This window comes from Scyliorhinus torazame, chromosome 1 (assembly GCF_047496885.1).
Source record: "Scyliorhinus torazame isolate Kashiwa2021f chromosome 1, sScyTor2.1, whole genome shotgun sequence".
Classification (NCBI taxonomy): Eukaryota; Metazoa; Chordata; class Chondrichthyes; order Carcharhiniformes; family Scyliorhinidae; genus Scyliorhinus; species Scyliorhinus torazame.
The window spans coordinates 85,233,314-85,246,901 of record NC_092707.1 but is presented as its reverse complement, the minus strand read 5'-3'; the positions used below and the strand labels follow the sequence as shown (position 1 = coordinate 85,246,901).

The window sequence follows — 13,588 nt, the reverse complement described above, 5'->3', positions numbered from 1 at the left end:
TTCTCCTAGTGGCTGAAGAACCTTCTCCCAGTGGCTGAAGAACCTTCTCCCAGTGGCTGAAGAACCTTCTCCCAGTGCCTGAAAAACCTTCAAGTGGCTGAAGAACCTTCTCCCAGTGGCTGAAGAACCTTCTCCCAGTGGCTGAAGAACCTTCTCCCAGCGGCTGAAGAACCTTCTCCCAGTGGCTGAAGAACCTTCTCCCAGTGGCTGAAGAATCTTCTCCTAGTGGCTGAAGAACCTTCTCCCAGTGGCTGAAGAACCTTCTCCCAGTGGCTGAAGAACCTTCTCCCAGTGGCTGAAAAACCTTCTCCCAGTGGCTGAAGAACCTTCTCCCAGCGGCTGAAGAACCTTCTCCCAGCGGCTGAAGAACCTTCTCCCAGCGGTTGAAGAAACTTCTTCCAGCGGCTGAAGAACCTTCTCCCAGTGGCTGAAAAACCTTCTCCCAGTGGCTGAAGAATCTTCTCCTAGTGGCTGAAGAACCTTCTTCCAGTGGCTGAAAAACCTTCTCCCAGTGGCTGAAAAACCTTCTCCTAGTGGCTGAAGAACCTTCTTCCAGTGGCTGAAGAACCTTCTCCCAGCGGCAGAAGAACCTTCTCCCAGCGGCTGAAGAACCTTCTCCCAGTGGCTGAAGAACTTTCTTCCAGTGGCTGAAGAACCTTCTCCCAGTGGCTGAAGAACCTTCTTCCAGTGGCTGAAGAACCTTCTCCCAGCGGCTGAAGAACCTTCTCCCAGCGGCTGAAGAACCTTCTCCCAGTGGCTGAAGAATCTTCTCCCAGTGGCTGAAGAACCTTCTCCCAGCGGCTGAAGAACCTTCTCCCAGCGGTTGAAGAAACTTCTTCCAGCGGCTGAAGAACCTTCTCCCAGTGGCTGAAAAACCTTCTCCCAGTGGCTGAAGAACCTTCTCCCAGTGGCTGAAGAACCTTCTTCCAGTGGCTGAAGAACCTTCTCCCAGCGGCTGAAGAACCTTCTCCCAGTGGCTGAAGAACTTTCTTCCAGTGGCTGAAGAACCTTCTTCCAGTGGCTGAAGAACCTTCTCCCAGTGGCTGAAGAACCTTCTCCCAGTGGCTGAAGAACCTTCTCCCAGTGGCTGAAGAATCTTCTCCCAGTGGCTGAAGAACCTTCTCCCAGTGGCTGAAGAACCTTCTCCCAGTGGCTGAAGAACCTTCTCCCAGCGGCTGAAGAACCTTCTCCCAGCGGCTGAAGAACCTTCTCCCAGCGGCTGAAGAACCTTCTCCCAGCGGTTGAAGAATCTTCTCCCAGTGGCTGAAGAACCTTCTCCCAGTGGCTGAAGAATCTTCTCCCAGTGGCTGAAGAACCTTCTCCCAGCGGCTGAAGAACCTTCTCCCACCGGCTGAAAAACCTTCTCCCAGTGGCTGAAGAACCTTCTTCCAGTGGCTGAAGAACCTTCTTCCAGTGGCTGAAGAACCTTCTCCCAGTGGCTGAAGAACCTTCTCCCAGCGGTTGAAGAAACTTCTTCCAGCGGCTGAAGAACCTTCTCCCAGCGGTTGAAGAAACTTCTTCCAGCGGCTGAAGAACCTTCTCCCAGTGGCTGAAAAACCTTCTCCCAGAGGCTGAAGAACCTTCTCCCAGTGGCTGAAGAACCTTCTCCCAGCGGCTGAAGAACCTTCTCCCAGTGGCTGAAGAACCTTCTTCCAGTGGCTGAAGAACCTTCTCCCAGTGGCTGAAGAACCTTCTCCCAGCGGTTGAATAAACTTCTTCCAGCGGCTGAAGAACCTTCTCCCAGCGGCTGAAGAACCTTCTCCCAGCGGTTGAAGAAACTTCTTCCAGCGGCTGAAGAACCTTCTCCCAGTGGCTGAAAAACCTTCTCCCAGTGGCTGAAGAACCTTCTCCCAGCGGCTGAAGAACCTTCTCCCAGTGGCTGAAGAACCTTCTCCCAGTGACTGAAGAACCTTCTCCCAGCGGCTGAAGAACCTTCTCCCAGCGGCTGAAGAACCTTCTCCCAGCGGCTGAAGAACCTTCTCCCAGCGGCTGAAGAATCTTCTCCCAGTGGCTGAAGAACCTTCTCCCAGCGGCTGAAGAACCTTCTCCCAGCGGTTGAAGAAACTTCTTCCAGCGGCTGAAGAACCTTCTCCCAGTGGCTGAAAAACCTTCTCCCAGTGGCTGAAGAACCTTCTTCCAGTGGCTGAAGAACCTTCTCCCAGTGGCTGAAGAACCTTCTCCCAGTGGCTGAAGAACCTTCTCCCAGTGGCTGAAGAATCTTCTCCCAGTGGCTGAAGAACCTTCTCCCAGTGGCTGAAGAACCTTCTCCCAGCGGCTGAAGAACCTTCTCCCAGCGGCTGAAGAACCTTCTCCCAGCGGCTGAAGAACCTTCTCCCAGTGGTTGAAGAACCTTCTCCCAGCGGCTGAAGAACCTTCTCCCAGCGGCTGAAAAACCTTCTCCCAGTGGCTGAAGAACCTTCTCCCAGTGGCTGAAGAACCTTCTTCCAGTGGCTGAAGAACCTTCTCCCAGTGGCTGAAGAACCTTCTCCCAGCGGTTGAAGAAACTTCTCCCAGCGGTTGAAGAAACATCTTCCAGCGGCTGAGGAACCTTCTCCCAGCGGCTGAAAAACCTTCTCCCAGCGGCTGAAGAACCTTCTCCCAGTGGCTGAAGAACCTTCTCCCAGCGGCTGAAGAAACTTCTCCCAGTGGCTGAAGAACCTTCTTCCAGTGGCTGAAGAACCTTCTCCCAGTGGCTGAAGAACCTTCTCCCAGCGGTTGAAGAAACTTCTTCCAGCGGCTGAAGAACCTTCTCCCAGCGGCTGAAGAACCTTCTCCCAGCGGTTGAAGAAACGTCTTCCAGCGGCTGAAGAACCTTCTCCCAGTGGCTGAAAAACCTTCTCCCAGTGGCTGAAGAACCTTCTCCCAGCGGCTGAAGAACCTTCTCCCAGTGGCTGAAGAACCTTCTCCCAGTGGCTGAAGAACCTTCTCCCAGCGGCTGAAGAACCTTCTCCCAGTGGCTGAAGAACTTTCTTCCAGTGGCTGAAGAACCTTCTTCCAGTGGCTGAAGAACCTTCTCCCAGTGGCTGAAGAACCTTCTCCCAGTGGCTGAAGAACCTTCTCCCAGTGGCTGAAGAATCTTCTCCCAGTGGCTGAAGAACCTTCTCCCAGTGGCTGAAGGACCTTCTCCCAGTGGCTGAAGAATCTTCTCCCAGTGGCTGAAGAACCTTCTCCCAGTGGCTGAAGAACCTTCTCCCAGTGGCTGAAGAATCTTCTCCCAGTGGCTGAAGAATCTTCTCCCAGTGGCTGAAGAACCTTCTCCCAGTGGCTGAAGAACCTTCTCCCAGCGGCTGAAGAACCTTCTCCCAGTGGCGGAAGAACCTTCTCCCAGTGGCTGAAGAACCTTCTCCCAGCGGCTGAAGAACCTTCTCCCAGCGGCTGAAAAACCTTCTCCCAGCGGCTGAAGAACCTTCTCCCAGCGGCTGAAGAACCTTCTCCCAGCGGTTGAAGAAACGTCTTCCAGCGGCTGAAGAACCTTCTCCCAGTGGCTGAAAAACCTTCTCCCAGTGGCTGAAGAACCTTCTCCCAGCGGCTGAAGAACCTTCTCCCAGTGGCTGAAGAACCTTCTCCCAGTGGCTGAAGAACCTTCTCCCAGCGGCTGAAGAACCTTCTCCCAGTGGCTGAAGAACTTTCTTCCAGTGGCTGAAGAACCTTCTTCCAGTGGCTGAAGAACCTTCTCCCAGTGGCTGAAGAACCTTCTCCCAGTGGCTGAAGAACCTTCTCCCAGTGGCTGAAGAATCTTCTCCCAGTGGCTGAAGAACCTTCTCCCAGTGGCTGAAGAACCTTCTCCCAGTGGCTGAAGAATCTTCTCCCAGTGGCTGAAGAACCTTCTCCCAGTGGCTGAAGAACCTTCTCCCAGTGGCTGAAGAATCTTCTCCCAGTGGCTGAAGAATCTTCTCCCAGTGGCTGAAGAACCTTCTCCCAGTGGCTGAAGAACCTTCTCCCAGCGGCTGAAGAACCTTCTCCCAGTGGCGGAAGAACCTTCTCCCAGTGGCTGAAGAACCTTCTCCCAGCGGCTGAAGAACCTTCTCCCAGCGGCTGAAAAACCTTCTCCCAGTGGCTGAAAAACCTTCTCCCAGTGGCTGAAGAACCTTCTCCCAGTGGCTGAAGAACCTTCTCCCAGCGGCTGAAAAACCTTCTCCCAGTGGCTGAAAAACCTTCTCCCAGTGGCTGAAGAACCTTCTCCCAGTGGCTGAAGAACCTTCTCCCAGCGGCTGAAAAACCTTCTCCCAGTGGCTGAAAAACCTTCTCCCAGTGGCTGAAAAACCTTCTCCTAGTGGCTGAAGAACCTTCTTCCAGTGGCTGAAAAACCTTCTCCCAGTGGCTGAAAAACCTTCAAGTGGCTGAAGAACCTTCTCCCAGTGGCTGAAGAACCTTCTCCCAGTGGCTGAAGAATCTTCTCCCAGCGGCTGAAGAACCTTCTCCCAGTGGCTGAAGAACCTTCTCCCAGCGGCTGAAGAACCTTCTTCCAGTGGCGGAAGAACCTTCTCCCAGTGGCGGAAGAACCTTCTCCCAGCGGCTGAAGAACCTTCTCCCAGCGGCTGAAGAACCTTCTCCCAGCGGCTGAAGAAAATTCTCCCAGTGGCTGAAAAACCTTCTCCCAGTGGCTGAAGAACCTTCTCCCAGCGGCTGAAAAACCTTCTCCCAGTGGCTGAAGAACCTTCTCCCAGCGGCTGAAGAAAATTTTCCCAGTGGCTGAAGAACCTTCTCCCAGTGGCTGAAGAACCTTCTTCCAGTGGCTGAAGAGTTCCTCCCTGAGTCTCAGTGTGGCTTCTGTCCATCAAGCGGCTCAATGGACATGATCTTCAGCATGTGGCAAATGCAGGAAAAGTGTAGGGAGCAGCATCAATCTCTGTACATTACCTTCTTCTATCTCGTAAAGGCCTTCTACTCTGTCAACTGTGAGGGATTGTGGAACATCCTCTTCAAATTTGACTGCCAGCAGAAATTTGTCATCATTCTCTCCTGCTCCATGATGACACATGAGACATGATCGTCATCAATGGATCCACCACAGACCCAAATCGTGTGCAAACTGGGGTCAATCAAGGCTGCATCATCACACCAACGCTCTTCTCCATCTTCCTCGCTGCAAAACTCTACCCGATCACCATGAAGCTCCCCGCTGGAGTGGAACAAACCTACAAGACAAATGGGAAACTGTTCAACCTCCCATGCCTCCAGCCCAGAACCAAGACCGCCCTAACTTCTATCATCGAGCTGCAGTATGCAGGCGACGCCTGTGTGCACTCATTCAGAGGCCGAACTACAAACCATCAGTGACACATTCACCAAAACGTTTGAGAGAATGGGCCTTAGACTAAACATCTGGAAAACAAAGGTTCTCTGGCAACCCTCTCCTGACACACAACATTGCCCCCGACCATCAAGATCCACGGCGAGCCCCTGGATAACGTGGATCATTTCCCATACCTCGGGAGCCTCCTCTCGCAGGAGCAGACATCGACGATGAAATCCAACACCGACTCTGTAATAGCCCACCTGGGGCCTATGGGGTGGTCCTTGCACAGTACGAGCTCCCCCCGCAACGGTGGGGGATCTCTAATAACCTCAGTATAAAAGGTCGGTCTGTAAGGTGGCGTTTCAGACAGGAACCCGGTAAGAAGCTACCAGGCAGTGTAAATATTGTGTGTAAATAAAACTACGTTTCTTCATTTTACTCGGTGTGGATTCCCGTGTCCTTATTTATTAAAAACTCCAATGCACCAGTGCAGGCTTCGGACAGCTGAGGAACAGTGTTCAAAATCCGAGACCTCAGATCCAGCACCAAGCTCATGGTCTACAGAGCAGCGTGGTACCCGCCTTCCTGTGTGCACCAGAGACATGGACAATGTATAGCAGACAACTCAAATTCCTGAAGAGATGTCACCAACGTTACCTCTGCAAAATCCTGCAAATCCACTGGCAAGATTGGTGTACCAACGTAAGTGTACCTTCCCAGGCCAATATCCCCAGTATCGAGGCACTGGTCACACCCGACCAGCAGCGATGGGTGGGTCACGTTGTCCGCATGCCCGACACAAGACTCCCGAAACAAGTGTTCTACTCCGAGCTCCGCAGTAGAAAGCGATCACTAGCAGGGCAGAGGAAATACTACAAGAACACTCTAAAAGCCTCCCTAAGTGAATGTAACATCCCCACCACCACATGAGAATAGTTTGCCCGAGAATGCACAAACTGGAGAAGAAGCATCCGTGAAGGCGCCAACCACCTCGAGCATCACCGAGAGGAGCACGTGGACGCGAAGTATAAGCATTGGAAAGAGCGCGCAGAATCCAGACATCCCACCCACCTCATCGATCACCACCTGTGGCAGAGTCTACGGCTCCAGGATTGGTCTTTTTGGCAACCGCTGAACCGCCCCCATTCCCTCTCCCAAAAGTCATCCTTGACCCTGAGGTAGATCCCGATGTGTTTGCCAATGACTCAGCTGTTGAGACCATCAGAGTTTCCATGTTCTCATCTCTCTTGTAAATCACAAAGATCCAGGATGGAATAGGAGAGTAGGATCTGGGGCAAGTTGCCCGTGTACCTGGAGTGGGTAGCATTCAGACTTTAGAAACATAGAAGATAGGAGCAGGAGGAGACCATTTAGCCCTTCGAACCTGCTCCACCATTCATTATGATCATGGCTGATCATCCAACTCAGTACCCTGATCTCGCCTTCCCCCAATATCGTTTGATCCCCTTCGTCCTGAGTGCTATATCGAACTGCTTCTTGTAAACATGCAATGTTTTAGCCTCAACTACTTCCTGTGGTGATGCACTATCAATTACCACAAAGACGAGAGTAGTGGAATAATCGAGGCTTTATTGAGCAAAGATGTTGTGCCTCCTGTAGCTGGAACCAGAATGGCTGCAGCACCGGCGAGCACACACATTTATACACCACCTACTGGGCGGAGCCAGCAGGCAGGGATTTACCCATGTACCTCGATTATATGTGTCTTACCGTAATACATATAATACAGAGTAGTGGTGACTACCACAATCACCCCCTGTTAAAAATGAGTCCAGCGGGGTGGTGGAAAAAGAATTACAAGTTCAGTCTGTCGGGGGCCTTGATCCTCCTCGGTGATCGCCTCAGTCCTGGTGGTGATGTGGGCGCCGACTTGGTCACCTGTGACTCCGGGAGCCTGTTGTCCTCGTCTTCGTCACCCCTGAGTGGAACCAGTGGGAGGACGGATCCTCCTGGGGCGGGGGCTGTGGTGAGATTCGCTGGGGGGAGGGGGAGTGGCACAGGGGTGAATGAGGCAACCGGAGGGGGGGGTGGGGCGGGTGTCGGGTCGGGGCCCGTGGGTGGGGATCCAGCGGGTACCAGGTCCCGGAGGGAGACTGTGTCCTGGTGCCCGACGGGGTGCGCCACGTAGGCGTACTGCGGGTTCGCGTGTAGGAGGTGGAGCCTTTTGAACAAAGGGTCCGACTTATGGGTCCGCACATGCTTCCGGAGGAGGACGGGTCCAGGAACTGTCAGCCATGTTGGGAGCGAGACCCCGGAGGTGGACTTCCTGGGGAAGGCAGAGAGAGTTCATGGGGGGTTTCCTTAGTCGTGGTGCAGAGGAGCGATCAGATGGAGTGGAGCGCGTCGGGGAGGACCCCCTGCCAGCGGGAGACGGGGAGATCTTTAGACCACAGGGCCAGCAGGACAGCCTTCCAGACTATCCCGTTCTCCCTCTCCACCTGCCCGTTTCCCCGAGGGTTGTAGCTGGACGTCCTGCTCGAGGCAATGCTCTTGCTGAGCAGGAACTGACGCAGCTCATCACTCATTAAGGAGGAGCCCGGATCGCTGTGGATGTAGGTGGGGAAACCGAACAGAGTGAAGATGCTGTGGAGAGCTTTAATGACCGTGGCAGAAGTCATATCGGGGCATAGGATAGCGAAAGGGAACCGGGAGTACTCATCGACCACGTTCAGAAAGTACGTTTTGCGGTTGGTGGAGGGGAGGGGCCCTTTGAAGTCCATGCTGAGGCGCTCAAAGGGGCTGGAGGCCTTCACCAGGTGCGCTCAATCTGGCCGGTAGAAGTGCGGCTTGCACTCTGCACAGACCTGGCAGTCTCTGGTGACTGTCCTGACCTCCTCAATGGAGTAGGGCAGGTTGCGGGCCTTGATGAAATGGAGGAACCAGGTGACCCTCGGGTGGCAGAGGCCATCGTGGAGAGCCTGGAGTTGATCCCCTTGTGCGCTGACATATGTACCGCGGAATAGGACGTCAGGGGGCTCTTGAGCTTCCCGGGTCGGTAAAAAATCTCGTAATTATAGGTGGAGAGCTCGATCCTCCACCTCCAAGATCTTATCATACTTGATCTTGCCCCGCTGTGTATTGAACATGAAGGCAACCGACCATTGGTCAGTGAGGAGAGTGAATCTCCTGCCGGCCAGGTAATGCCTCCAATGCCGCACAGCTTCCACAATGGCTTGGGCCTCCTTTTCAACAGAGGAGTGCCAAATTTCGGAGGCCTGGTTGAGGGTGGCGGCCAGAGCTACGTCCGATGCATCGCTCTCGACTTGGAAGGGGAGGGACCCGTCGACTGCGTGCATCGTGGCCTTGGCCATGTCTGCCTTGATGCGGTTGAAGGCCTGGCGGGCCTCAGCCGTCAGGGGAAAAACTGTGGATTGAATGAGTGGGCGGGCTTTGTCCGCATAGTTAGGGACGCACTGGACATAGTAGGCTAAAAACCCCAGGCATCGTTTCAGGGCCTTGGGGCAGTGGGGGAGGGGGGGCTTCCATGAGGGGGCGCATGCGTCGGGGTCGGGCCCTAGAACTCCATTTTCCACGACATAGCCAAGGGTGGCTAAGCGATTCATGCGGAACACGCATTTCTCCTTATTGTACGTGAGATTAAGGAGCTTGGCGGTCTGGAGAAATTTTAGGATGTTAGCGTCCTGGTCCTGCTGATCGTGGCCGCAGATGGTGACATTGTCTGGGTAGCAGTCAACCATTCGGTCCATCTCACGTTGGAAGACCGAGACCTCATTAGTGACACCGAAGGGAACCCTAAGGAAGTGATAGAGGCGGCCATCTGCTTTGAACGCAGTGTATTGGCGGTCCTCCGGGCAGATGGGGAACTGGTGGTAGGCGGACTTCAGGAACATTGTGGAAAGACCCGATACTGCGCAATCTGATTGACCATGTCAGATATGCGTGGGAGGGGGTACGCGTCGAGCTGCGTGTACCGATTGATGGTCTGACTGTAGTCAATGACCATCCTGTGCTTCTCCCCAGTCTTTACTACCACCACTTGGGCTCTCCAGGGGCTGTTGCTGGCCTCAATGATGTCTTCCCGCCGAAGCCGTTGGACCTCTGACCTGATGAAGGTCCTGTCCTGGGCACTGTACCGTCTGCTCCTGGTGTCGACAGGTTTGCAATCCGGGGTGAGGTTCGCAAACAAGGAAGGTGGATTGATCTTAAGGGTCGCGTGGCCGCATACGGCGAGGGGGGTAGGGGTCCGCTGAATTTTAAGGTTAAGCTTTGGAGGTGGCACTGGAAGTCCAGGCCTAGTAACAGGGCAGCGTAGTGGTGAGGGAGGACGTAGAGCCGGAAGTTGCTAAACTCTACGCCTTGGACGGTGAGGATCTCGATGCAGTACCCCCGGATTTCCACGGAATGGGATCCGGAGGCCAGGGAGATTTTCTGGGTAACGGGGTGTACCGGGAGGGAGCAACACCTTACCGTCATGGGGTGGATGAAGCTCTCTGTGCTCCCGGAGTCAAAAAGGCAGGACGTCTTGTGCCCATCGATTTTCACCGTTGTCGTTGCGGTCGCGAAGTTGCTGGGCCGGAACTGGTCCAGGGTGATCGAGGCGATCTGCGGCAGATGCTGCTAGGCCCCGGGCTGGTCAGCGGTGGTGGAGGTCGCGGCAGGCGATGAACGGCCAGACGAGCAGGGGTCCTGAGGCACCGTCCAAAATGGCGCCGAAGATGGCGGCGCCCATGGGGCGCACGTGGCGGGCGGCTCTAAAGATGGCGGTGCCCACGGGCCGCACGTGGCCTGCGGGGAATAAGATGGCAGCGCCCACGGGCCGCACATGGCTTGCGAGGAGGAAAGTTGCGGCGCCCCTGGGTCGCATGTGGGGGGTGTAGGAACGCTGGGCCTAGAAACAGCGGCGGCTGACCAGGCCTGGCACACAGAAACAAAGTGACTCTTCTTTCCGCATCCGTCGTAGGTTGTGCTCCGCGCCGGGCAGCGCTGCCGGTGTGTTTGTTCTCCCCGCAAAAATAGCATTTGGGCCCCCCGGGGTTGGCTGGCTGCCGCGCGGTGCAGGCTTGCGGTGAGCTCACGATGCCCATGAGGGTGCTGTGCGGTCGGGGGCGTACGACTGGACGTTACGGGAGGCCACTGTTAACGGGTTCGCGAGCTGCCTGGTTCCTGCAAGTTCAAGCGTTATCCCTTCCAATAGGCGCTGGCGGACGTACGCAGACCTCATGCCCGTAACAAAAGCGACTCGAATTAAAAGTTCTGTGTGCTGGACTGCCGAAAATGCCTGGCAGTCACAGTTCCTCGCCAGGGTGTGTAGGGCACGCCAGAAATCGTCCAGAGACTCACCGGGTGTTGCTGTCTCGTGGACAGGAGGTGCCTGGTGTATAGTTGGTTGACTGGCAGAACGTAATGTCCCTACATTGCTTCGGAGTAAGTGGGCGCATCTCGAATGCGAGGAAAAATGTCAGGGCTCACCCGTGAATAAAGGACTTGGAGCTTCTGTGCGTCTGAGGGTTCCTCAGCGGATGTTCGGAGGTAGCTTTCGAAGCAGGCTAGCCAGTGGTCAAAGGCGGACGTGGCGCTGGCTGCTTGAGTGCTCAGCTGCTGGCGATCAGGCTTGATGCGAAGATCCATCATTTTGAAAATCTTTGCTCAATAAATTGATGCACTATCAATTACCACAAAGACGAGAGTAGTGGAATAGTCAAGGCTTTATTGAGTAAAGATGTTGTGCCTCCTGTAGCTGCCACCAGAATGGCTGCAGCACCGGCACGCGCACACATTTATACACCGCCTACTGGGCGGAGCCAGCAGGCAGGGATTTACCCCTGTACCTCTAGCATATGTGTCTTCCGTAATACATATAATACAGCTAGTAGTGACTACCACATGTGGTGACAAATTATTTCATCACAGGAGAGGGGAGGAATAAAGGTGTATACTGAACTGCAAAGAATGATTCAAAATAACACACCAGTGCAACACTCAGTCTTAGGTTGTCACTGAGGTTTTATGAATGAGCTGAGTGTGACGGTACAGTGGCTGGTGTGGTTGCCACTGAACGTTATTAATGATCTAAGTGTTAAGGTACAGTACTTGCTATTTGTTGGTATATGTTTATGAATTAGCTGAATGTGTAAATATAGTGCTCGCTGGTGATTAGTAAATCTTTATGGATTGCCCTCAAGAATGCGGGTTTCGTTTGTTCTTGTCTTACTCTTTTTTATTGCTCAGTCCAGGAACCAGTGACTCAGCATTGCTGTCAGGCTCAAAGGCGCAATTCGTCAAAGTTTTAAATGTTGCAGAATTTGCCATTTCAGGATGTAATTTATTTCTGTTCCCCGGCCACCGTTTGCCAATACAGAGCGACTCGAGACAGCAGTGTATCTGCAGATAACCATTTTGCACATATGCTAGTATTGATGTAAATGTATAACCCGCGAGGTGGGCTGGTGATGTGGGACCTGAGCAGGACAAAGCCTCCAGTAATGGATTATACACCTTCTGCAGTGAGCATACACAACTCACACGAGTTTGGCAGATTTTACTTCACTCTTTAGGTGTTTCCATAAGGAAGCACGATAGCACAGAAGCATCCATAGGGCAGCACGGTAGCACAAGTGGATAGCACTGTGGCTTCACAGCTCCAGGGTCCCAGGTTCGATTCCCCGCTGGGTCACTGTCTGTGTGGAGTCTGCACGTTCTCCCCGTGTCTGCGTGGGTTTCCTCCGGGTGCTCCGGTTTCCTCCCACAGTCCAAAGACGTGCAGGTTAGTGGATTGGCCATGATAAATTGCCCTCAGTGACCAAAAAAGTTAGGAGGGGTTATTGGGTTATGGGGATAGGGTGGAAGTGAGGGCTTACGTGGGTCGGTGCAGACTCGATGGGCCGAATGGCTTCCTTCTGCACTGTATGTTCTATGTAAATCGATGAATGCAGTAAAGCAGCACAACAGAATAAGCCTTGCCTCAAGGGAAAATCTTATTGACAAGAGGCAGTTAGATAGAATCCCACCGCCAGTGACTGGCGTGTTTCTGAGAAACATGCAGCTTAAGGACCAGTGATTCCCGCCATTTAACTCTGTTTCTCTCTCCACAGATGCTGCCAGATCTGCTGAGTTTTTCCAGCATTTTCTGTTTTTATTTCAGTAAAATAAGCCATTGCCTTCACCATATTGGTCACAATGTTGCTTAACCTTAATGGTAATGTGCTCGGCGTGTGCATCTCCAAGCTGGGGCAGGACTGAGGCATGCTGCACTGTCAGAAGTGCCATCTTGTGGATGAAATGTTCCTGTAAGACAGATTTAGTCAACCTGGGGTCTTTTTTTACTTGACCATCGCTTTGCCATCGTGTGTGTCATTCCTAACTGAGCAATGGCTGTCAGAATACAGAATAAAAATGGACCACAAAGGAGACACACTACAACCTCTGGTCTGTCGAGCTGCTGGGCATTCAAACAGATCTTGCACTTACAGTTTGCATGGCGGGAATGCACTTTTACCACATTCCCTGGCGTCCTCAACCATCGTTTAGATCTATGCACAGGTTTGGTTACCCCAACATACAGACCCCCCCCCCCCAACAAATGTGCATTTTAAGATGTAAAGGGACAATGTTGAAAAATACTGGAAATCTGAAATAGGAGCAGAAAATGGTATAAACAAATACTCAGCAGGTCAGGAGGGAGCGTCCATGGAGGGAGAAACAGAGAGAACTTCCTGCCCAAAGTCAATGGACCTTTTCTATTCCTCCCGCGACAATCCCTGTGGCGGTGGTCAGGAGCGGAAAATTGCACCCGGAGTTAACGTTTCAGGATTTTCCGCAGATGCTGCCGGAATTGCTGAGCGCCGATCAGCAGTTTCTGTTTTTATCTTTTGAGGTGTAACCCGCTAACCGTACCTGATTCTCTGAGGCTATACTTTAGTTGGCAGTTGGGCATTGAAAGCTTCATCGCCTCCACCATTCATTACTTCAGTCTCTGTGGTTGGGCATGCTGCGCTCTGTGTCTGTTCACAGTGATCCCCACCACCCAGCGCTCCCAGGGAACCACCGCCAGCGAAGGTGCGGTTTTCCAGGATGTGCATTCAGTGAGTGCTGTTCCCTGCTTGGAGCTTCGGATTGCAGTTTGACCCCTTCGATTTTGCATGCTGTACGAAAGCAATTTCTTTTTTAATGTGGGCTGATTCAATGGGGAGGTAACATATCAAAACTCTCCCGTGGCCAACAGGCATGGCAGGGACTGGAGTGCAGAGCGGGTGGCGGCAATAATACTACTTCATTTGATTATTTTTTAATCATTGGGTTTCTCTTAGTTGCACCCCTTTAAAAAGTGTGTTTGATAGATTTCTTTGGTTCCATGGCACTGGGCAAACT

General features: G+C 53.1%; 1 protein-coding gene across 5 annotated transcripts in view; it reads left to right on the top strand.

Annotated features, from left to right (window-relative positions):
- Positions 1–13,588, top strand: part of LOC140409182 (calcium-binding protein 1-like) — a 208,928-nt gene that overhangs the window by 150,841 nt on the left and 44,499 nt on the right. The gene's annotated exons all lie outside the window — the stretch shown is intronic.